We start from the raw sequence: 26,807 nt of genomic DNA, 5'->3' as shown, positions 1-26,807 counted from the left end.
ACAGTAACCAGAGAAGTTACTATTAATTTCTTACTTTGTATCCTTGCAAATTTTTTTTTAAATGATGGGTTCCTTTTTCAAACTAAAATATGCACATTCTACAAATGCAGCTTTGTAACCTGTCTACTTCCCTGAATAAGGCACTGTCATGTCAATAACTATTCTACAACATATGTTTTAGTGATTAAATATATGTCTGTATAATAAAAGAGTAAATAACAGTGACAGATTTTATTTTCTTGGGCTCCAAAATGACTGCAGCCATGGAATTAAAAGACACTTGGCTCCTTGGAAGGAAAGCTATGACAAACTTAGATAGCATATTAAAAAGCGGAGACATCACTTTTTAACAAAGGCCCAGATAGTCAAACCTATGGTTTTTCCAGTAGTCATGTATGGATATGAGAGTTGGACCATAAAGGACCAACCACTGGAAAAGGCCCCCATGCTGGGAAAGATTGAAGGCAAAAGGAGAAAGGGGCGGAGCAGCAGAGGATGAGATGGTCAGAAAGCATCACGAACTCAATGGACATAAATTTAAAAGCAAACTCCAAGATATAGTGAAGGACAGGGAAGCCTGGCATGCTGCAGTCCATGGGGTCACGAAGAGTCAGACATGACTTAGAGACTGAACAACAACAACAAATAATAAATAGACTTGCATCTATGTATTTGCAAATCATTTGGTTGTTTTCTTAATATAGCAGACATCATCACTGGCTTGTCCATATCTTAGGAGCATATAACCTGTTTCCAACCATTACTCTCTGCATTTTATGGATAAATGCTCTCTGCAGAACTCTGGAAGGCCTTCAACTCAAGTCCACAGCAGGCTGGAAATCTAGGGAATTAACTTTCTCAGAAGCAGCTCTCCACCAATGACTTTTGAGAGTTGGTGTATGTATAAACACACCAACTCCCTCTCCCCTTAGGTGAGATAGTTCTGAGGCATATATTATACAATTTCCAAGAGTTTCCCCACAGGATAAAGCTCCAGCAGCCCACTGTAGCTAATGTATCCTTTATTGGCTATCTTATAAATGACTGTACTTGAGAATTTTTGTCTTTGAGATTGTTTCTGTGTGAACCTAAGAAACTATAATTAAAAAAAAAAAAAAAAAACTAGAATAGACTCCAAGAAATGAAATTGCTAAATTAAAAGGAAAATCTATTTTAAGATCTTTCACATAATATTACTATGTTGCCCTCTTTAAATGCTTTACTTTCTAAAATTTACATTATTTTCATCACGATCTTGCCAAAAGGTAACTGTATCATTTTAATGCCAATTTTTAAAGTTATAAAAGGAATTTGTTTTATATTAAAATAATTTTATTAATAATGAGACTTCTCCTTTTCATATGACTATATTCATTTACGTTGCTTCATTTATGACTTGACTGTTCATATTTGTAGTGCATATTTTAATTGGAAAACTCATGTTTTTAGCTGATTTAGAAGAGCTCTTTAATTATTTTTTAAAACTAGCTAGTTTGGATTTTTTTGTACTCACATAGCATCTGCCTTCCAGCCAGCTAAAAAAAAGATCATGCTTCCTGTGCTCTGTACGTTACACATTGTAGGAAATGTGCATGTCTTTACTGGCAACTCTATTAATAAAAAGATTTCCAGAAAAAAAAAATTGCCACACTGGTTTGGTTCTATCGTTAGAAAGCTAGCCAGCATACCTGCTACTGCCAAATTCTTTATGTTTAAAGCAATATTGTGAGTGTTCTTGCTGGTAACACCATGGACACATCCATTATCTAAATCTAAATGACATAATTTCTGCATTCCTACAGCTTTATCTAAGAAATAAGAACTTTCTGACTTCTTGCATAGAGTGGAAGCATAAACTAGCATTAATATGACCCTGAGTTTTTCAGATACAGATGCTATTCAAATATAAGGAACCAATACTATTAAATCAAGTTTCAAATACCAATAGGCATTCCTATGAATAAATTAGCCTTTTATTCAGCCTAACAATTCAGCCATTTTGATCATTTTTGTGATCTAATCCCTAAAACTGATTAAAGACAATTCAGAATTCATGGCTTTTTAAAAGCAACTCTATTGGTGTATCATTATCATCTCTGGGAACTTTAAAATGCTTCTGAAAACTCAAATGCCACTCTATGCAACACACTCTAAATTGTGCTAATTCCCTCTTTTATAGAATTGCCCTGCCTTGACTTGATATCTATGCATCAGTGACTTTTTACTATTTAGACCATTTATTGTTTTATTGCTAATCCACTTTCCTCTTTTAACTGTCACAGTAATTTCCAAATCTTGGCTGACTGTCTCTCCACTCAGGGCCAACATCTTTTATCATAAAACATGCAAACTGATTAAGCTTCAACAGTTGGCAGCATAGAGAAGTCAAAGAACTTGTTAGATTCATCTGCTTCTCTAGGACCTCATCTCACAGCCTTTCTGACCTCTTCTGCAGCAGGGATCTTTTGCAGTAACATACAGTTTCCCAGGTGGCACAGTTGGTAAAGAATCCACCTGTCAGGAGACCCAAGAGACACTGGTTTAATCCCTGGATTAGGAAGATCCCCTGCAGAAGGAAATGGCAACCCACTCCAGTATTCTTGCCTGGGAAATCCCATGGACAGAGGGGCTTGGCAGGCCACAGTCCACGGGGTTGCAAAAGATCTGGACACAATTGAACACACACAGTACAGGTACGCTTCACCTATTTTTAACACTGACTTAAGGCTAAGAAGGATACAAGCACATCTTGCTGAGCTTTCTGGCAATACACATCCATCCTCCCATCCACTTGAGATTTTCGATCTCAATGTCAATCCAAGAAAGTCATAAAGTGAAGCTTCTGTCTTATTTTGTACCCTCCTCACTAACCAATGGACTTCCCAGCTAGTGTTAGCGGTAAAGAACTCGAGTGCCAATGCAAGAGACATAAGAGATGCGAGTTTGATCGACTAACCAATAACACAAATATGGCTAATGGCAATATTTTTTTCATAATTATTGGTACTCATGACTTTCCAGAGATTATGTTAAGCACTCTTCAAGTGTCATTCCATTTAATTCTACACCCATATAAGATACATACTATTATAACCTCCATTTTATAGGCGAGTGACCTGAGGCATTCAGGAACTCATTTGAGGTCATATAGTCAAAAGGGCTGGAGAAGGAAATGGCAACCCACTCCAGTATTCTTGCCTGGAGAATCCCAGAGACAGAGGAGCCTGATGGGCTGCCGTCTATGGGGTCGCACAGAGTCGGACACGACTGAAGCGACTTAGCAGCAGCAGCAGCCAAAAGGGCTGGGTTCCAGATTTGCTCCCAGACAGTATGAATACAGAGTCTGTGCTCTTAAATGCTATGCTAAGTATATAATAGGTACAATTAAAAGGCAATAACAAATTGGGAAACAATATTTTCACTATATTATGTCTGAGTTTATAGAGATAAAAAGATGGGCAAGAGGCAATTTATGACAGAATTGTAAAAGCTAATAAATATAACAAAGAGAACACTGCTCAATCTTATGTGACAGCCTGGATGGGAGGAGAGTTTGGGGGAGAATGGATACATGTGTATGTATGGCTATTTTCCAATACAAAATAAAAGCATATACAACATTTCCTCTTAAATGAGTAAAGAGATTTTAATATATATGTATATACATTTTTATATGTGTGTATATATGTGTGTGTGCATGTGTATGTGTGTATATACAGAGAGAAAGATATATATGTTTTACCAAGCATATTGGCAAAATTTTTACAAACAATAATATAGTGTTGGCCAGAGGGTAAGGAAAATGTCAACATTTCATAATCCATGAGGATGCAAAGTGTTCCTTGTTTTTTGAAGAGATTTGTTCTTAAAAATTGCCTATCTTTTTTCCCAGCAACTTTAGAACTAAGATTTTATCCCAAAAGAATAATTGTGAATGTATACTAAGATTTACCTATAAGAAAAATAATTATAACATTGCTTATAACAGTGAAAAATGAAAACAACTTAAAAATCAAAAATTAAAAGTGATTAAAGTAAGAAATATCCAAATAGCAGAATACTACCCATGAGTCAAAAATGACATGGTGAAAGAACATTAATGACATAGAAAATTTTATGATGAGTGTTAAGTTAAAAACCTTGCAAAAGAGTATGAACAGTGTAGACTTACACTTCATATATAGGTATCAAAGTAGGAGTGGAAAGATATATACCAATATGTTAACAGCAGTCATAGTTGAATAGTAGAATGACAGGTGATTTCTTATTTGTGTCTTTTACATCATCTAAACATTCTACAATAGTATTTATATGCCTAAAAAATACCTACACATTTTTGATACCTAAAAATGCTATTTAAACTAATTACAAAACAAGTCTCTTTTCCCCAGTTCTAAAATGAACCAACTGTACATCTCTCACAAGAGAAGAGCTACAGTAAAGTTCTTATAGACAGACAGTGGAGCAAGTTATTTATGTCCCAGTTATCTGTAGGAAGCCATCCAGCTCTTACTTTGGGGCGGGGCAGATCTCCATCTGGGACAGCTAATTAGTGATGATCGCTGCAATCTGTAACTTTGCTGTTTTGCTTAAGTGAGAATTGTCTCTCTTCTTTGTAGAGCATCAGCTTGTTTTAGGAACTACACACTTAGAGGTTATCAACTAAAAAATTACGCCTCTAAATTTAAACTAAAGTCTTATCAAATAAGTTGCCAAGTCAATACATAAATGAACCAAAGAAAAAGAAAACAAGAAAGGAGGGAAGAAAGAAAACACAGGAAATTCACTTTAGTTTAATCCTCAGATCACAAATAATGCTATGGGGATTAATTTTCAAGGATGTTTAGCTTGACCTCATCATATAGATGAGAAAACTGAAGTCGGAACGAAGAAGAAAGCCCCTGGTATTTTGGCAAGTTGCAGATTCAGGTAACAAAGGAACAAATACAGAAGGGGTCACTTAGAAAGGCTGGCAAAATTCTGGGCTTATTTTGTAGTCTTTATTCACTGCTAGGAGGCCTGGAGGATTTCCACCAATATATTATGGTTGCCCTAATGGCCAAAGCCATCATTAAATGCTTCATTGTCATCTGTGAAGTCAGTGGCTAGAAAGACAAAACTCTTAGTAACTGCCCTGTCTTCAAATTTGCCCTGCAATGAAATTAATACAGACATCTAAGTGGAACTCAATGGCAATCTGACAGATTTCCTGAAAATGAAAACCTCAAATAAAACAAGAAAGAAAAGTAGAAGAAAAGTCATTATGGACAATGAAATGTAACTTTAAAGAAAACTGATAGTGAAATGTCTTGACATGTACTGAGGACTCAAATCAAGAGAAGAAACCTACCCACAACATTCTGTGTACACAAGACACATATGCAGCCTATCTTTTATTGGATATTTCCAACTTACAGAAAAGGATACAGCAGAGAAAATCAGGAATTTGCAGTCCAAGGGACCTAGGTTGAAATCCTAGCTTCTCCAACTGACTTGAGCAGGCGATGGTCCTTAACTCCAGCTTCCCTTCTACGTAAAATAAGGACAATAATTCTTATTTTATTAGATAGTTATAAAAGTTAAATGCCATAAGTGAAAGCATATGCTTAATACATTATGCTCAGTCTCTCAGTCATGTCCAATTCTCTGAGAACCCATGGACTGCAGTCCACCAGGCTCTTCTGTCTATGGGATTTTCCAGGCGAGAATATTGGAGTAAGTTGCCATTCCCTATTCCATTAACATATCATAGGTACTAAATAAGTATTTCCTGCCTTCCTTCTACTCTCCACCTATTGGTCCTGGTGTCACTTAAATTTCATTATAACCCCCAATTAAGTATCTGCTCTCCTCTCCAGTTCAACCATTCTATCTCAAACATTTTTCACTCCTGTTCTGAAGCCTGCTCATTATCCCATGGTATACTATGTCCCCTATAGATACATTCTAATTTTTCAATGACCATCCTAAAGTGTGGCAGCAAATACTCATCTCCATACTCAAGCATGGTTGCTCCTGAAAAGGAAAGACTAAGATTCATTTTTAATATAATGTTTTAGATCAGTGTAGCGTCAGATCAACAGGTATTGTATGTGTGTGTCCACTGAGTCACACTGACTCACTGAGACAAAAAAACAACCTCTGGGACTTTTTAATGCATGATATTATCTAGTATTTATCAAGCACTTTTTATGTGTCATTCACTGTTCTTAGTCCTTGAGAAGGCACTGGCAATCCACTCCAATACTCTTGCCTGGAACATCCCATGGCCAGAGAAGCCTGGTAGGCTGCAGTCCATGGGGTCGCTAAGAGTCAGACACGACTGAGCAACTTCACTTTCACTTTTCCCTTTCATGCACTGGAGAAGGAAATGGCAACCCACTCCAGTGTTCTTGCCTGGAGAATGCCAGGGATGGGGGAGCCTGGTGGCTGCCATCTATGGGGTCGCACAGAGTTGGACACGACTGAAGCGACTTGGCAGCAGCAGCAGCAGTCTTCTATATGAAGTATTAATTTAATTATTAAAGCAGTCCAAAGTGGCAGTTACCATTGTTATTCCCATTTTAGGGATAAAAAGGTTAACACAGAGGGAGGCTATTTTTCAACTTAAGTTAAAGAGCTAGAATCTTTTCAACTTTTTTTCTTTCTTTTTTTTTAAATTATGAAATCATGATAACACATTTTCAGGAGACTTGGAAAATACAGAACAAAATTACATATAATTCCACAATATAATTAATTTTTAAGTAGATAAATTTAGGTTTTCAGTTGGAGTTATAATATTGAACTCTCAAAAATTAATAGAATGAGTATATTGAAAAGTAGGATATAGTAGACCTGAAGATCACTATGAGACATAACTAAGATTTATACAATTTTCACACAGCAGTAGGATATAAATTCTATTCAAGTTCCCATAGACTATAAAATAGGAGACACTGGAACAAATTCAGGGACATAAAACAAGGTGCAAAAATTTCATGATCCAAAGTTATTGAAGTCATACAGAGTCTGTTCAAAGAGCTAGAATCTTTAAAAAAAAAAAAAAAGTAGCTAGAATCTCAGTCTGTGAAATATGATACAAGAATCTGTGTCTTCTTGGTAACAATAATTAAAATGCAAGATGAAGATGCCTTCTATCTCCTTAGGAAAGAGACAGAAGTTCTTGCTCCTGATATGATATCTATATGTGTGTGTGCTTAGTTGCTCAGTCATGTCTAACTCTTTGAGACCCATGGACCATAGGTTGCCAGGCTCCTCTATCCATAGGATTCTCCAGGTAAGAATACTGAGGTGGGTAGCCATTCTCTTCTCCAGGGGATCTTTCCCACCCAGGGATAGAACCCAGGTCTCCTATGTTGATGGCAGATTCTTTACCGCTACCAGGGAAGCCCCATGATATCTATAACTTCAGCCTTTGAAGCCCTAGATTTCTACAGAGGCACCTTGGAGCAGTCAGTAAGTAGAGGAGGATGAATCTGTATAGACAGGGTCTCCAAGTTTCTAAAACCCAAACTCAGCCTCAGCCGCCTCATTCTCTTTGGTTTCATCACATATTGGGCATCTCCATAATATTTCATTTGAAGGATTAGATTTCTTGTTTTGAAAAATTTGAAAACCACTTGTAGACTGAGTATCTGTTTAGGATCCAAGACACCAATAACCTCATAGGATTACCTTGCATACTTGGTCATGCCCAGTGCTTTCTCTGCATGTTAACTTCAACCCAGCCTGACAGGGTTATTATAAGAAACAAACCTGGCACTTAGGAGAAGCTCTTTTAACTCACTATTAATGATAATAATTTTGGCACATTAAAAACATTAAAGAACTGTACCAATATGAGCAATTTCTCCCATGACCTACGTACAAGAATACTTATGGCTCTTAGCTACTCGTGAGAAGCAGTGATGTTTAACAAGAATGACATTTGAGTCAGAATCAGCTAGATTCAAATTCCAACTGATAATGGGGCTGTATGACCACGGGAAGGCTAATTCAACTTCCTAAGTCTTTGTCCCATAAACTGGGACTCCTGACAGCAGGGTGGCTGTGAAAGACTTACTTCAATGAGTCAACATGTCTTCACTCTTTGAAAAGGGCACAGGACATTCCATAAAGGGAAGCACTGATGACCTGTTAATACTCTTATATCAATTCTCATCTCTCAAGTTTGCTACCTTCCTGGTAAGAAAGGCTCAAGGGGCCAACAGACTTCAGGCTCATTCCTTTTCACGGGAGTGGATCCTGAGCCCCCACTACTGATCTGCCTTTGCTAAAAGGCATAAATATTCTGTAATTGCTTTGGAGTGTACTGGTGACAACATGGCCAACTGTTCCCTGTGATGACTCACACGTTGCTCTGAAACAGAATGGGTGCGTGCTAGGGGAAGCTGTGAAACTCCGGGGTCTGAGTCATGGCAGTGCTGCAGCCTGCAAGCACTGATGTTCACCGATGTTTGAAGCGCCTTCAAACTCCACACCCATATGTCCACCGCTCGGCTCAAAGACATCTTGATACTTTTTACTGCAGTGAGACAATCCAACTTACCCACCACCTGCAACATCCTCTCCTGACTACTGACAGCCCAGCCATCCCAGGACCAGCTCAAATGCCACCTTCCCAGCAGAGTCTTTCCAGATGACCCTACTCAGATACAAATGACTCTTCTCATTAACCTCCAGTCCCACAAAACACTACAAGCCCATCAATTTTGTGTATGCACACTCGACATTTCAATGTGACCATTTTCACTTGGTCTCAACAAAAACTGCTTTAGATCATAATTTGTTGAGAGCACAAATGTTATTTATTTTGTATTTCCCCAAAGTAACGTACACAGTGAATGCCTAATATACAATAAAGTGAAATGAAAGCATAAACTATATCTCACCCTTCAATCTAGACTTTACAATGATATGCTTGCTACCTCACATGATAAGTAAAAATTGGGAATATTGACAATAACTTTTAAATGATTTTCATGGATTTTAAAAATTAGTATTTTATGTGAAAGCTTACTTTTGGATAAACTGATAATAGCACTGAATTTTTAATGAATACTATAAAAAGAAAATAAGAAATATTTTAATATAGTCATTTTTATATATTTGTTTTCTCATTAAAATTAGCTGACATATCTATATGTTTCTTTTTTTCTCTTTTGGCTTGTGGGTTTTGGCTTCTCTTTTCTCTTTGCCTTGCAGCTTGTGGGGTCTTAGTTCCCTGACCAGGGACTGAACTCGTGCCCCCTAAAATGGAAGCAAGGAGTTGTAACCACTGGACTTCAAGGGAAGTCCCTATATGTTTCTAAAACAGTAACTAGTGGAGCTTTCAGCAGCTAAGGAGTCCTGGTTTCCTCTGAATTTGAATAGCATATTCTTACCTGAAGAATTTGCTGTCACCACAGATTTAAAGTCACTAACCTGAACTTGTTAACCTCCTCCAACAGTGGTCCCTGCTCTCAAAATCCTTGCCTTTGTCAATAAAAACATCAAATATCCAGGGGCTCTAAACTTTTGAGTCAAGTATTATAAAAAAAAATAAATAAAGAACTGCATAGTTATAACTGAGTATATTTCAACCTGCAAACATTTAGCAATTCCTGTCAAAATTTTGGGCACAGTAGTTTTCTTCTTATCTGTCTCTTTCTGTCCATTCTCCTGGACACAGACTGCCTCCTACCCCTAAACTATTCCCTCCCTGCCAGATTACAGAAGAGGTCTCTTGTCAGCCTCCTTGACTTTCAGCTTGCTTGATCTGATCTATTTTAAGTGTAGCTTCAAATCATTTCTTCCTTAAATAGAACTTTATATGGTTGCTCCTTACTCAAAAACCTTTTGTAGTTTGTGAGTTCTTACAACTTCACAACTAAACTCTTCTCTCTGATCCCATGTAGGCACTTTATTTTCCACTTGTTTTTCCAGTTTGATGAGCTTCTGACCCATTTCACCAATACACAAGAAAGGGGATTCACTTAGCTCCCAGGAACAAAGTCAACTCTCTGTGCCAAACACTGTACAATAGGTTCCTTGTGTGAAAGGCCACTGGTTTTATGGATGTCATGATCAACCAGAGAAGACAGAACACAATCAGACTATTGATGTGGAATTGTGATCCTTAAGTGAACTTAAACTGCAATAGGAGTATAAATCAGGATGCTAGCAAAGAAGGTTGCACGGGTTAGAAAGATCTTATACCAATGTGGTTGAAAAAGGAAATGTCAACCCACTTCAATATTCTTGCCTGGAGAATTCCATGGACAGAGTAGCCTGGCAGGCTACAGTCTATAGGGTTGCAAGAATCAGACAAACCTTAGTGACTAAGCCACCACCACCCACACCAACATGGCAGAGTCCTCTATGATCTATAGGAAATATGGAGCTGTTCACTTTCCACCTTCCACCCAGTCCTTCACTCAGTTTGTCTTTGTACAATTGATGTATCTCTCAATGGTTAACTCAAGTCCCAACACTGTATGGTGAGTCGGCAGACAATGTGTTTCCCAGACACAGATCCTGAGACAAGGATCCAGTGAAAGCAAGAAGCTCTTAAAGAGGGTATATTATATACAGAAAGAAGTGATTATATTATATAAGGGGCATATCATCAAGTAAATCCCTATGGATAACCACAACTTAATTCCAGAAGGCAATCCTAGAAAAACAATATAGAACATATACCTCAGACTTATCTCTTGTGAGGAACAAGAGAGTTAAGGTATTTATATACCAACTTCTGTTACTCATTGGTTGAAACTTGAGGGGTATTAGTTCCTCAGCCCCTTCAAGATGGCGGAGCAGCCTCTGAGTGGAAAATCTGCATGCAAAGAGATACCCATTCAGGTAATTGGGAGTCTGTTCTTGGAACCCTGATTTGGTGAGGGCAGGAGAATATGATCCAGTACCAAGATAATACTCTACACAAATCAGATATGAGCTTTAATAATGGTGTTGCTTATTGTTTCTTATTATGTATGTGCCCATGAGAAGGTCAATTTTCTGTGTCTCAGTTTCTTCATCTTTAAAAGAAGGGGATATTATTTGTGATTTTTCCATTTATTATTTTTTTAATAGCAAAGCCACATATCACAAAAGAAAATCTGGACAAGAATTCTTGCTTGTAAAATAAGCAAAAGGAGACTTGTTCGGGTTGAAGTTTTGGCAGGGTGTCTCAGATGAGACATCTATCTGGAGACCTAAAGTTTCTCAGTTCAGTTCAGTTCAGTCACTCAGTTGTGTCTGACTCTGTGTGACCCCATGGACTGCAGAACACCATGCCTCCCTGTCCATCACCAACTCCAGGAGTCTACCCAATCTCATGTCCATTGAGTCGGTGATGCCATGCAACCATCTTCATCCTCTGCACCCCCTTCTCTACCTGCCTTCAATCTTTTCCAGCATCAAGGTCTTTTCAACTGCATCAGTTCTTTGCATCAGGTGGCCAAAGTATTGGAGTTTCAGCTTCAACATCAGTCCTTCCAATGAACATTCAGGACTGCTGATTTCCTTTAGGATGGACTGTTTGGATAGCCTTGCAGTCCAAGGGAGTCTTTAAGAGTCTTCTCCAACACCACAGTTCAAAAGCATCAATTCTTCATCACTCAGCTTTCTTTATAGTCCAACTCTCACACCCATACATGACTACTGGAGAAACCATAGCCTTGACTAGATGGACCTTTGTTGTCAAAGTAATGTCTCTGCTTTTTAATATGCTGTCTAAGTTGGTCATAACTTTTCTTCCAAGGAGGAAGCATCTTTTAATTTCATGACTGTAGTCACCATCTGCAGTGATTTTGGAGCCCCAAAAAATAAAGTCAGCCACTGTTTCCCCATGTATTTGCCAAGAAGTGATGGGACCGGATACCATGATCTTAGTTTTCTGAATGTTGAGTTTTAAGCCAACTTTTTCACTCTCCTCTTTCAAAAAGTTTCTAGAGAGCAACAAGTAAAACACTCTGCACCACTGGATGGTATCTAATATCCCCCTGGTATCACTGCATTCTCTCCCCCTTTAATGTTCTATGATGCTTGGTATAAACCTGGATCCTTGCCAGGGAAAGAAACATACTGAGTATTCACTAAACACTCATCATGCACTAGACATCTTGATTGATACTATACATATAATCTGTCTATTGAAGGCTCAAGCATTTATATATGTGGGAATAGTGATTGGCAATAAAGTCAGAGTATACCTTGTAGTGGTGCCAGGGTTCTTAAAACTGTGTTTGCATAATAAAGCGGTGATTAATTTTATTTAGTCTGCACAACCTATTTGCACTGACCTCAAGATGGGGAGAGAGATTTGGGGGTGACTAACTTCTTTTTGCCATGACCATTTCTTTCTAAATCTTCACGACTACATGAGATAGATATTATTGTTGCTTTCATTATTATTATCTTATTATTATCATCATTATTGTTTTACAGGTGAAAAAATGAGAATCAGAGAGGGACAGAGTCTTGCCCAAGGTCCACAGCAAGTAAGTAGTAGAACCAGGACTCAAGCCCAGTCTTTCTGGGTCTTGAGTCCATCATGCCACACCATTTACTATTGCATCTTCCGTTAAATGTGAATGTTTTACAACACAATTTGTTTACACAATCAACCTTCAAAGTCTTAGAATTGTCAGACCCAATGATTGTCAACATAAGAGGCTAAAGGAGTCAATTGACCACATATTAGGAACTTAATATCCATTGATTTATTAAACTTCACATATCGAATTTTTGCCTGAAAGGAAGAACCAAGACAAGTGAGAACATTCGTGATTATTATTGATTTCAGTGCTGGAAGTCATATACAAATGTTGTAACTGGGAATTAGATTAAAAAGTAAGTAATTTTCAACTCACTCATTTATTCAGCTGTTTCTGGGATATACTTTTTTTATGTAGCCATTGAGCCAAACATATAAAGCATATTAAGGATAAAACTATAATTAAGACACAACTCTGTTCTAAATTATGTATAAGAGGAAATATAAGGCAAATATATACTTACTCTACTATCAGTTCAGTTCAGTTCAGTTGCTCAGTCATATCCGACTCTTTGCAACCCCATGAATTGCAGCACGCCAGGCCTCCCTGTCCATCGCCAACTCCCAGAGTTCACTCAGACTCATGTCCATTGAGTCAGTGATGCCATCCAGCCATCTCATCCTCTGTTGTCCCCTTCTCCTCCTGCCCCCAATCTCTCCCAGCATCGGAGTATTTTCCAGTGAGTCAACTCTTCACATGAGGTGGCCAAAGTACTGGGGTTTCAGCTTTAGCATCATTCCTTCCAAAGAACACCCAGGACTGATCTCCTTTAGAATGGACTGGTTGGATCTCCTTGCAGTACAAGGGACTCTCAAGAGTCTTCTCCAACACCACAGTTCAAAAGCATCAATTCTTCGGCACTCAGCTTTCTTCACAGTCCAACTCTCACATCCATACATGACCACTGGGAAAACCATAGCCTTGACTAGACAGACCTTTGTTGGCAAAGTAATGTCTCTGCTTTTGAATATTCTGTCTAGGTTGGTCATAACTTTCCTTCCAAAGAGTAAGCGTCTTTTAATTTCATGGCTGCAGTCACCATCTGCAGTGATTTTGGAGCCCAGAAAAATAAAGTCTGACACTGTTTCCACTGTTTCCCCATCTATTTCCCATGAAGTGATGGGACCAGATGCCATATATAAAATCTCACCTTACTTATATGTATATGTAATAACAGGAAAAAGAATTCACTTCTTGTTGGGGACTACAGAAGAGTCATGGTGATGACAATTTTTGTGCTTATTCTTAAAGAATGGCTTAGATTTTGGAAGTCTGATTGAGGGGCATTCTAGAATAAGTGAATTGTGACATAAGGATATTAAACAGGAAAACTAGTGGCATGTATTAATACATATTCAGGTACAAGGAAAATGAGTAAGTCTGGACTGTATGGGTTTGAAAGCAAAGGGGAGATTATGCTAGTTGAAGACATATCTAGAAGATCCTGCAGGTCAAATGAAGGCTTCTTGCCTTTTATTCCTTAAGTACTTGGAGTGAGGGGCACGAAGTGTTGGGGTTCCCAGGTGGCACTAGTGTCAAGAACCCACCTGAAAATGCAGGAAACATAAGAGATGCAGGGTTCAATCTCTGGGTTGGGAAGATCCCACAGAGGAAGGCACGGCAACCCACTCCTGTATTCTTGCCTAGACAATCCCATGGATAGAGGACCCTGGCAGGCTATAGTCCATAGGGTCACAAAGAGTCAGACATGACTGGAGTGACTTAGCATGCACACACTAAATCTTAATGTTTAGGAAAATCACATGGTGGAGCTATGCTTTAGAGATGCATATTTTATGTAAAATAACCCAGCAACAATAAAAATTGACAAAAATTGCTGTTTATGTATGCCCAGATACTATGATGAGGTTTTTACTTGCATTAGTTAATTTAATCTCCATTTCACCTTTAAAAATTGGAATTATTATTTTGCTTCTCTTACAGTTGAGAAGTCCAAAGTTAAGAGAGAATACACACAGTATCCCAGTGGCTTCAGGGTTAGGAAGTAGAGAAGCTGGAATTTAAACTTAAGCCATTTTGTCTCAGGTCTCTTACAAGAACTAGAGATGGTGGATGGAAACTGCTTAGGAAATTATTATAAAATTCCAGCAATACATAATAGAATTTCATACTAGAATAGAGATTTGACTTTTATTCAACTCCACCTCATATACCCCACCCCATTCAGTGCTTATGTCCCTCCAACAATAGCAGCTGATGTCTGAAGGAACTCCTTCCAAGGGCTTCAAAGTTTATGCCTATTCCATCTCACCATCTTTATGTTAAGTCAAAATTCAGCGGGTGGAGTTAACCCACCCTCTAAAATTGGATGTTTTCAGAGAAAGAGCCAGTTATCCCTATGTTTACATCCCAATTCTACTACTACCTAAAGACACAACTCTCTGATTCTCTATTTTCTCATCTATAAGTGGGATTATACCTTCCTATAAGATGATTAATAAAACTCTAAGGGAAGAATATGGTATGTAGCAAGAAATTAAAAAAAAAAAAAAACTAAATGATCATTGCATCCTGGTTTTTCTAATCACTGGTCCTATTTTTGCTCATTGAAGATATCCAGATGTGGATGGCCATTCAAATGCATAAAAATCATACCACCCTTCTATATTGTATATATGTGTGTGCACACCTATAATTTTATATATAAATCTTTATTTTGTTACACATGGCATTGTGGTTATAAAATATATAAAATTATGCATATAGCCACCTAGTTAGATTATATATTTTGGTAGGCAAAATTTGTTCTTATTATTTCAGTCATGTCTGATCCTTTGTGACCCAATGGACTGGCGGAGCCTGCTCAAACTCATGTCCATTGAGTCAGTGATGCCATCCAACCATCTAGTACTCTGTCATCCCCTTCTCCTCCTGCCTTCGATCTTTCACAGCATCAGTTCAGTTCAGTTCAGTTCAGTCACTCAGTCATGTCTGACTCTTTGCAACCCCATGAATCGCAGCACACCCGGCCTCCCTGTCCATCACCAACTCCCAGAGTTCACTCAGACTCACATCCATCGAGTTGGTGATGCTATCCAGCCATCTCATCCTCTGTCGTCCCCTTTTACTCCTGCCCCCAATCCCTCTCAGCATCAGAGTCTTTTCCAATAAGTCAACTCTTCGCATGAGGTGGCCAAAGTACTGGAGTTTCAGCTTTAGCATCATTCCTTCCAAAGAACACCCAGGGCTGATCTCCTTTAGAATGGACTGGTTAGATCTCCTTACAGTCCAAGGGACTCTCAAGAGTCTTCTCCAACACCACAGTTCAAAAGCATCAATTCTTCGGCACTCAGCTTTCTTCACAGTCTAACTCTCGCATCCATACATGACTACTGGAAAAACCATAGCCTTGACTAGATGGACCTTTGTTGGCAAAGTAGTATCTCTGCTTTTGAATATGCTATCTAGGTTGGTCATAACTTTTCTTCCAAGGAGTAAGTGTCTTTTAATTTCATGGCTGCAGTCACCATCTGCAGTGATTTTGGAGCCCCAAAAAATAAAGTCTGACACTGTTTCCACTGTTTCCCCATCTATTTCCCATGAAGTGATCAGGGCCTTTTTTAATCAATAGGCTCTTCACATTAGGTAGCCATGGTATTGGAGCTTCAGCATTAATCTTTCCAATGAATATTCAGGATTGATTTCCTTTAGGATTGACTGATTTGATCTCCAAGAGAATCCCTTGATCAAAAGACAGTATAAGCTTTAGCAGTGGTTGTACATATTCAGAGCAGCATGGAATTATCACTTCTTTCACTGCAGAATCTTTGAAGGCAACCTATTTTCACCTCAGCAGTAAAAGAAAAAAGTTAGGACAATGGAGATTCATACTGAGGTATTAGTCAACTAAAACCTCCACTCTCTTTTCACATAAATTGCTTTTAATGTTCTGATGTGTGTGCTCAGTCATGTCTGACTATGACCCCATGAACTATAAACTGCCAGACTCCTTTGTTCATGGAATTTTCCAGGCACCAATGCTGGAGCTGGTTGCCATTTCCTACTCTCGAGGATCTTCCTAACCCAGGGATTGAACCCAAGTCTCTTCATCTCCTGCACTGGCAGACAGATTCTTTAACACTGTGCCACCCGGGAAGCACTGCTGTTGCTGCTAAGTCACTTCAGTCATGTCTGACTCTATGCGACCCCATAGATGGCAGCCCACCAGGCTCCCCCATCCCTGGGATTCTCCAGGCAAGAACACTGGAGTGGGTTGCCATTTCCTTCTCCAATGCATGAAAGTGAAAAGTGAAAGTGAAGTCGCTCAGTCATGTCTGACCCTTAGCAACCCCATGGAATGCAGCCTACCAGGCTCCTCTGTCCATGGGAGTTTCCAGGCAAGAGTACTGGAGTGAGTTGCCATTTCCTTCTCCACCTGGGAAGCACAAATTGCTTTTAAACAAGTTCTCAATTTTGAAAGTAACTTTTTAAGTCTTTATATGGAAAAGATAATATATTTGAGACAATAATGGGATGATGAGAAATATAATAGCATCTGTGTGTGTGCTTAGTCTCTCAGTCATGTCCAGCTCTTTGCAACCCCATGGACTTATAGCCTGCCAGGCTCCTCTGTCCATGGGGATTCTCCACACAAGTCTACTGGAGTGGGTTGCCATGCCCTCCTCCAGGGTGTCTTCCCAACTCAGGGATCGAACCCAGATCTCCCACATTGCAGGCAGATTCTTTACCATCTGAGCCACCAGGAAAGCCCATCTACTCCATGGCTAAACACATAAATTGAGTGAATTTGGCCAGTTATTATGAATAAGCAATGTTTTCCTGAGATTCTCTCCCATTTGCCAGCTCAATAATTCCCTATTCAAATGCTTGACTATCATTCCTGATAATCTGTCCCAGAACACTTTCATTTTATAAGACATTGGAACCTGCTTCTCTAATTTATAAAACACAGTATCCTCTGCTCAGCTACCAGAGTGAGTCTCATGCTGCCTCGTCTTTTAAGTTCACAGCTATAGGTGAAGGGTGTTGCTTTCACTACTGTCTGTTCAGTATACACCAGCTAAGTCTGTAGGCCTCCGTCTGTAGCCATCTTCTTTTCCAGAGAGAAGATTCAAAAAGGTGACATTATCCAGGAAGCATTTGGACAATCTTGGAAAAGGACTCAGAACCAGAGATATAAGCCTAGTAGATAACCTGATTTGGTGGTTAACTAAGTGGACTTTGGAGGTAAAAGAGCTACGACCAAAAATCACCTCACAGTCAATCAAAAAATGGGCAGAAAATCTAAATAGACATTTCTCCAAATAGATATACAGATGGACAAAAAATACATAAAAAGATGTTTCAGTTCAGCTCAGTCTCTCAGTCATGTCCGAATCTGTGACCCCATGGACTGCAGCATGCCAGGCTTCCCTGTGCATCACCAACTCCCGGAGTTTACTCAAATACATGTCCATTGAGTCGGTGATGCCATCCAACCATCTCATCCTCTGTGGTCCCCTTCTCCTCCTGCCCTCAATCTTTCCCAGTATCAGGGTCTTTTCCAATGAGTCAGTTCTTCTCATCAGGCAGCCAAAGTACTGGAGTTTCAGCTTCAGTATCAGTTCTTCCAGTGAATATTTAGGACTGATTTCCTTTAAGAAGGACTGGTTGGATCTCCTTGCAGTCCAAGGGACTCTCAAGAGTTTTCTCCAACACCACAGTTCAAAAGCATCAATTCTTCAGTGCTCAGCTTTCTTTATAGTCCAACTCTCACATCCATACATGACTACTGGAAAAACCATAGCCTTGACTAGATGGACCTTAGTTGGCAAAGTAATGTCTCTGCTTTTTAATATGCTGTCTAGGTTAGTCATAACTTTTCTTCCAAGGAGTAAGTATCTTTTTCATGGCTGCAGCCACCATCTGCAGTGATACTGGAGCCCAAAGAAATAAAGTCTGTCACTGGTTCCATTGTTTCCCCATTTATTTGCCATGAAGTGATGGGACCAGATGCCATGATCTTAGTTTTCTGAATGTTGAGTTTTAAGCCAACTTTTTCACTCTCCTCTTTCACTTTCATCAAGAGGCTCTTTAGTTCTTCTTCACTTTCTGCCATAAGAGTGGTATCATCTTCTTATCTAAGGTTATTGATATTTCTCCCAGCAATCTTGATTCCAGCTTGTGCTTCTTCCAGCCCAGCATTTCTCATGATGTACTCTGCATATAAGTTAAATAAGCAGGGTGACAATATACAGCCTTGACATACTCCTTTTCCGATTTGGAACCAGTCTGTTGTTCCATGTCCAGTTCTAACTGTTGCTTCCTGACCTGCATATAGGTTTATCAAGAGGCAGGTCAGACGGTCTGGTATTCCCATCTCTCTCAGAATTTTCCACAGTTTATTGTGATCCACACAGTCAAAGGCTTTGGCATAGTCAATAAAGCAGAAATAGATGTTTTTCTGGAACTCTCTTGCTTTTTCGATGATCCAGCGGATGTTGGCAATTTGATCTCTGATTTTGCTGCCTATTCTAAATCCAACATGAACATCCGGAAGTTCACAGTTCACGTACTGTTGAAGACAGGCTTGGAGAATTTTGAGTATTACTTTGCTAGCATGTAAGATGTGTGCAATTGTGCAGTAGTTTGAACATTTTTTGACATTGTCTTTCTTTGAGATTAGAATGAAAACTGACCTTTTCCAGTCCTGTGGCCACTGTTGAATTTTCCAAATTTGCTTGCATAATTATCAGAGAAATACAAATCAAAGAAGTATCACTTCATCCCATAATCAAAAGGTCTATAATAATAAATGCTGGAGAGTATAGAGAAAAGGGAACTTACACACTCTTACTTTGGTGGGAATGTAAATTGGTACAACCACTATGGAGAACAGTATGGGCTGGACATGGAACAACAGACTGGTTCCAAATCGGAAAAGGAGTACATCAAGGCTGTATATTGTCACCCTGCTTATTTAACTTATATGCAGAGTACATCATGAGAAACGCTGGACTGGAAGAAACACAAGCTGGAATCAAGATTGCCGGGAGAAATATCAATAACCTCAGATATGCAGATGACACCACCCTTATGGCAGAAAGTGAAGAGGAACTCAAAAGCTTCTTGATGAAGGTGAAAGTGGAGAGTGAAAAAGTTGGCTTAAAGCTCAACATTCAGAAAACGAAGATCATGGCATCCGGTCCCATCACTTCATGGGAAATAGATGGGGAAACAATGGAAACAGTGTCAGACTTTTTCTGGGCTCCAAAATCACTGCAGATGGTGAGTGCAGCCATGAAATTAAAAGACGCTTACTCCTTGGAAGGAAAGTTATGACCAACCTAGATAGCATATTCAAAAGCAGAGACATTACTTTGCCAACAAAGGTTCGTCTAGTCAAGGCTATGGTTTTTCCTGTGGTCATATATGGATATGAGAGTTGGATTGTGAAGAAGGCTGAGTGCCGAAGATTGATGCTTTTGAACTGTGGTGGAGAAGACTCTTGAGAGTCCCTTGGACTGCAAGGAGATCCAACCTGTCCATTGTAAAGGAGATCAGCCCTGGGATTTCTTTGGAAGGAATGATGCTAAAGCTGAAACTCCAGTACTTTGGCCACCTCATGCGAAGAGATGACTCATTGGAAAAGACTCTGATGCTGGGAGGGATTGGGGGCAAGAGGAGAAGGGGACGACAGAGGATGAGATGGCTGGATGGCATCACTGACTCGATGGACATGAGTCTGAGTGAACTCCGGGAGTTGATGAAGGACAGGGAGGACTGGCATGGTGCGATTCATGGGGTCGCAAAGAGTCGGACACGACTGAGCAACTGACCTGATCTGATCTGATCTGATCTAATGTGGGTTCCTTGAAACACTAAAAATGAAACTGCCATATTATCCATCAATCCCAATCCTAGGCATATATCTGGAGAAAATCATAATTTGAAATGATTCATGCATCCCAGTGTTCACTGAAGCACTATTTATAATAGCCAGGACAAGGAAGCAACCTAAGAGGAACAGATACAGATGTGGCACATATATACAGTGGAATATTACTCAGCCATAAAAATAATGAAATACATTTTAGCAATATGGATGTACCTCGAAATTATCATACCAAGTGAAGTAAGTCAAACAAAGAAAGACAAATATCATATGATATTATTCATATGTGGAATCTAATTTTTTTAATGATACAAATGAATTTGTTTGTAAAACAGAAACAGATTTATAGATATCAAGAGCAAGCTTATGGTTACCAAAGGGAAAATGTGGCAGGGAGGGATAAATCAGGAACTTAGGATGAATATTTACACACTATTACATAAAAGATAGATAACCAAGAACCTACTCAGTAGTGCAGATACACTGCCATGTGTAAAATAGCTAGCTAGTGGGAAGAGGTTGCTGTATAACACAGAGAGCTCAGTCTGGTGCTCTGGGACCACCTAGAGGGGTGGGATGGGGAGGTGCAAGGGAAGCTCAAGAGGGAGGAGATGTTGGTATACTTATGGTTGATTCACATTGTGGTACAGCAGAAAACAACACAACATTGTAACACAATATCCTCCAATTAAAAGTAAATTAAAAAAAATTCTGTGATGACCTATATGAAAAGAGAATCTAAATATGTATATATATATATATATATATATACACATATACACACACATATATGTATAACTGAATCACTTTGCTGAATACCTGAAACTAACACAATGTTGTAAATCATCTATACTTCAATATAATTAAATTTTTTTACAAAATCAGCTCTACATACACTCTTCCCTCAAACCATCTGGGCTCCAGTTTCATTTCTTCCAGAACAGAATGTACAGCTCCTACAGGCCACCTAATTTCTGGACCTCAATTTCTTATATATTTAATACTTAGCAAAATTATCACTTTGAAGTTTTATAATTTATAAGTGTTGCGGTTCTAATAGTGTTTTTGAGGGGAAAGGGTAAAACATTCTAACAACTGTATTGATTTTGCTTAAAAGGCACAATTTTCTAATTTTAATACTTTTTTCTTTAGGGCAAAGAAAACTACTTATGTGTTTCACTGCCTAATCCAGAGCAAAAATTAAATGTCCTGAAACCAAACTTTTAAGTATGAAATATTGATTTGTCATTTTTAGACCGTCAGACTTGAGAAACTAAATAAAATGTACATTGCTCTACCTAAGAACTGTATGCCTGTGGTTAAGTACATAGGCACCCAAAACTCCTCTATAAAACAAAAACAATATCATAGAGTCATGCAGGCACTATATATTAATAAGACAGTTCATGTGAAACCCTTAATACAGTATCTGGATCACTATAGGTGTTTTACATGTTTTAGCTATTGGGTGATAATGATGACTAGAATAATGAAGCTAATTTAGGGAGTCATATACATAATATGTTTTTTGAAGCCATGAGTTTAGTTCTGCTGTTGCTGCTAAGTCGCTTCAGTCGTGTCCGACTCTGTGCGACCCCATAGATGGCAGCCCACCAGGCTCCCCCATCCCTGGGATTCTCCAGGCAAGAACACTGGAGTGGGTTGCCATTTCCTCCTCCAATGTAGGAAAGTGAAAAGTGAAAGTGAAGTCGCTCAGTCGGGTCTGACCCTTAGCGAACCCCATGGACTGCAGCCCACCAGGCTCCTCCATCCATAGGATTTTCCAGGCAAGAGTACTGGAGTGGGATGCCATTGGTTCATTTCAGTCGCTCAGTCAGATCCGACTCTGCAACCTCATGAACCGCAGCACGCCAGGCCTCCCTGTCCATCACCAACTCCTGGAGTCCACCCAAACCCATGTCTATCAAGTCAGTGATGCCATCCAACCATCTCAACCTCTGTGGTCCCCTTCTCCTCCTGCCCCCAATCTTTCCCAGCAGCAGGGTCTTTTCAAATGAGTCAGTTCTTCTCATCAGGTGACCAAAGTATTGGAGTTTCAGCTTCAACATCAGTCCCTCCAGTGAACACCCAGGACTGATCTCCTTAAGGATGGACTGGTTGGATCTCCTTGCAGTCCAACCAGTCCATGAGTATAGAATACATCACAAAAGAAAGATTAGTAAAATAAAAATGGAGCAGGAGAAGAACAGAACCTTTGGAAACAATTATATTCTGAATGTGTTAGGTTATATTCTACATAAATGGCCAGAACAATATTTCTGCTCCTACATGCTTTTATGATCCTTACCACTTCCCCTTATTAAGAAGTAGAGACTATTCCCCTTCCTCCTCAAATTGAGTGGGTCTTTGTGATCAGTTGAAGTGAGAGGAAAAATAACAAAGTGAAAGCATTAGTTGCTCAGTTGTGTCTGACTCTTTGCGACCCCAAGGACTGTAGCCTGCCAGTCTCCTCTGTCCTTGGGATTCTCCAGGCAAAAATACTGGAGTGGGTAGCCATTCCCTTCTCAAGGGGATCTTCCTGACCCAGGGATCAAACCCAGGTCTCCCGCATTGCAGGCAGATTCTTTACCAGATGAACCACCAGAAAAGGCCCTCCCAAAAGCCTACAGCACCTGGTATTCCCAGGCAGTCTCCCATCCAAGTACTAACCAGGCCAAACCCTGCTTAACTCCCGAGATCAGACAAGATTCGGTGCATTCAGGGTGGTATGCATAAGGATATATGATTTCCAAGAAAAGTCATAAAAGCCTGGTCCTCTATCTTGAGACAGGTATCTTGGTTCCATGAATTGCCTGATAAAAAGTCTGGCAGTCCTGAAGGAAGTGTTAACAACATTATTGCCTACTATAATCTGGATAATAAGAAAAATGTATGTAGTAAACCAGATGATATAAGTAATGAGATTTCCAGACAAAGCACTGAAGTCAGTGCCTGCCTTCTAGCTGCCTATAGGAAAGAGCAACAGGAGGGAGAAAAACGAAAGAAAGAAGTGTCAAATATAAAGGAGTCAGAATTCACTGAGTAAATAAACCATTTTTATTCCCAGCCTCTCTGAAAGAAAAATCATTTTACAATTAAGAAATGACTTCAGGATAAAGACAAAGTCTAGCCTACAATCAGGAAACATGGTCTAAAGATAAAGCTAGGAGTATCATTGCAAAAACCCATGTAAGAGGTACCTTAAACAGACAAAAAACCTGTAGGAATATTACTGATTCTTTTATACAATGGGGCTTCTAAGTATTGGAAGTGCATTTGTCCCATAACAATTGCAAAGGAAGCTCAGTGTAGCCCAGAGTTTGCCCTGAAGAGATCCATGGTTGTGGCTTTTGTCTAATGTGATGGATTAGAGATTGGTACATTAAAAAATCCAAATTTTATACATACATCTCTATACATAAATGTGATAGTCAATAAGAACCTATTGCATAGCACACAGAACTACTCAGTACTCTATAATAACTATATGAGAAAAGAATCTGAAAAAGGATAGATGCATATGTGTAATTGAATCACTGTGCTGTATACTTGAAACTAACACAACATTGTAAATCAACTATACACCAACCAATATGAAATATGAAAACTTTTAAAAACACAGAGTTTAAAAAAAAAATACAGAGTTTTTTTTTAAGGAATTGTATCAGCTTAAACTGAAAAGGACCAAAAAATAAAAAAAATTAAAATATACCAAATAAAATACCCCCAAAAAAGTACCAAATAAAAATACCAAATAGAGCTTCTACTAGCAGGAAACAGACTGAAAAAATTATTGAGCTGCAAACACAGTCTGCATTTTATGGGAAAGGCAAAGCCAAGAGCTGTGAAAAATCATTCCCAGACAGTATGATTAAACCTTCATCAGGGAATTGGCAATATATGCTGGGCTATTTTTTTTCAATGCTATGGACCAATGACTTTTGTGCTTCCAGTTTCCCCCTTTTAAAATAGGATTATTTACTGTGGTTATTCCACTTTCCTTTACAGGTCTTAGATCAAAAAGAAAGATACTCAAAAACCTATTCCCAAGGATCCACACTGCTCATCCACACCTAGACCTGACTGACATATATGCTGAGATCCTGGCCCATTGTCACAAAGGAATGAAACTTTTGGAGGGGGTCGTCTTAGGGACAGAGTGAGGCTATTGTGCATGTAGAAGAGATTTGTTACCAAACAAGTCCGTGTGCTCAATACACAGTGGGTGCAAACATTAGCAAGAAGTCAGAGTTTGGAGCAGAGGAAGGTTTACTGCAGGGCCATGCAAGCAGACCGACTCATGTCTTAAAAACCTGAACATTCTGAAAGTTTTCAGCAAAACACTTTTATAGCAAAGGGAAGGGAAGGACATGGTTAGTTGTTGCTAACTTCTTGGTGTCAGATCATTTCTTCCTAAGGTCAGGTCACAATTTTCCTGTAAACTTTCACCAAAACAAATGTTATTCTCTCTTCTGAGAAGAATGGGCAAGGTCCCAAGGCTCAACTTTTGCCCTCTGAGGTCTAGGTCCTGACTAAGAGGAGGGGATTCCTGCAAGGACCAGTAATCCAACCTGGGAGCAAACGTTCATCCGGCACCCAGCCTAGCTCTTCCCTCCACTGTCCCACCCCAGCTGAAGAGGGAGATCTCAGCTGGAGGTGCCCACAGGGCCAGGTCCCCAGACCCTGCCCAGCCATCATCATTGAGGAAACCAGGCACCCAGAACCAAGACCATCATCACACTTTTCATTTAAACTGGAGAGAAGGAATAGATAGCAGCACCGACTCAATGAAAATGAATCTGACCAAACTCTGGGAGACAATGAAGGCCAGGGAAGCCTGGCATGCTGCAGTCCATTAAGTTGCAAAGAGTCCCACACGACTTAGCAACTGAACAATTAGCAGCATGAGGAATACACGTTGTAGGAAATACCAATCAGGTTAATCCCCAGCTTACAACAATTGCCCCTCTCCTGAGAACATCCTCAACCACAGAGCTGGACCTGAAATAATGCTGTGCAACATCCCTGTGACTTAATTTGACCTCCTACCACCTCCTAGGGATAGACAACTGATCTTACCTGGACCATTTTTTGAAACTTGAACAGAAAGACTGAGGCTGGTTGAAGCTCTTATCTTAATGTCCGTGGCTGTATAGTCCAGTTGCTGAGAGGTCTCCAAGGACTGTAACCCTGGAGATTCAAGGAGATCTTCAAGGTCTGGGCCTGACCAGTGGGTGGCCACTGTGAGGGCTGTGGGAGCTCTGCAGGGCACAGCCCTCAGGCTAGTCCCGGTCTCCAGCTCACACACTGGCCCCAAGACCAGACGGCCCCGACAGAAGGCTGGATCCGCTCTCACCACTTTCTCTTCTGAGAGGATCACTGCAGGCTGACCATTGATGGAGTGGGACCTCTTCCCCCAGCATCAGGGTCTCACACTCAATCTGTGTGCCTGCCCTGCCCCAATGACATATCACGGCACCAGAGAACAGACTGTGGTACATTTCATTGTCTCAACGTGGCCACAAAAATATTTCTGGTTCCACATGCTCTTTCAGAATCTTATCTCATCCTTATCAATAGTGGAGTCTATTTCTCCTCCCCTCAAACCTACACAAGCCCTTGTAACTTTTTTTATTTTTTTTGGATTTTTTTAAATTGGAGTGTAATTGTGTTAGTTTCTGCCCTACAACAACATTAATCAGCTATAAGTATATATATATTACCTCCCTCTTGAGCCTGCCTCCCAGGTCCCCCATCCTACCCACTTTAGGTCTTCCCAGAGTACTGGGCTGAGCTCCCTGTGTTACATAGCAGCTGCCCGCTAATTACGTATTTTACACATAGTAGTGTATATACATCAGTGCTACTCTTTCAATTCATCTTCTCCCTGGGTTCGCTAGTCCATTCTCTATGTCTGAATCTCTATCCCTGCCCTGAAAATAGGCTCATCAGTACCATTTTTTAGCATATATATGGTGTTGGAGAAGACTCTTGAGAGTCCCTTGGACTGCAAGGAGATCCAACCAGTCCATTCTCAAGGAGATCAGTCCTGGGTGTTCTTTGGAAGGACTGATGCTAAAGTTGAAACTCTAATACTTTGGCCACCTGATGCCACGAGTTGACTCATTGGAAAAGACTCTGATGCTGGGAGGGATTGGGGGCAGGAGGAGAAGGGGATGACAGAGGATGAGATGGCTGGATGGCATCACCGACTCGATGGACATGAGTTTGAGTGAACTCCAGGAGTTGGAGATGGACAGGGAGGCCTGGCGTGCTGCAATCCATGGGGTCACAAAGAGTCAGACATGACTGAGTGACTGAACCGAACTGACTGAACTGATATATATGTATTAACATGGGATATTTGTTTTCCTCTTTCTGACTTCACTCTGTATAACAGGCTCTAGGTT

General features: G+C 39.7%; 2 long non-coding RNA genes and 1 pseudogene across 4 annotated transcripts in view; all 3 read right to left on the bottom strand.

The window, feature by feature from the left end:
- The window catches only part of LOC123329736, a 45,222-nt gene extending 39,585 nt beyond the window's left edge, over window positions 1-5,637 (bottom strand). The window contains exon 1 of the long non-coding RNA XR_006545283.1: window positions 5,428-5,637. This is a non-coding gene — a long non-coding RNA (uncharacterized LOC123329736). The remainder of the gene's footprint in view (window positions 1-5,427) is intronic.
- LOC112579592 overlaps window positions 1-26,807 on the bottom strand; it is a 207,892-nt gene that overhangs the window by 109,360 nt on the left and 71,725 nt on the right. The gene's annotated exons all lie outside the window — the stretch shown is intronic.
- On the bottom strand, window positions 23,019-23,135 carry LOC112579738 (annotated as a pseudogene).

This window comes from Bubalus bubalis, chromosome 16 (assembly GCF_019923935.1).
Source record: "Bubalus bubalis isolate 160015118507 breed Murrah chromosome 16, NDDB_SH_1, whole genome shotgun sequence".
Classification (NCBI taxonomy): Eukaryota; Metazoa; Chordata; class Mammalia; order Artiodactyla; family Bovidae; genus Bubalus; species Bubalus bubalis.
The sequence above is the reverse complement of the archived record's forward strand: the minus strand, read 5'-3'. Positions and strand labels throughout refer to the sequence as shown.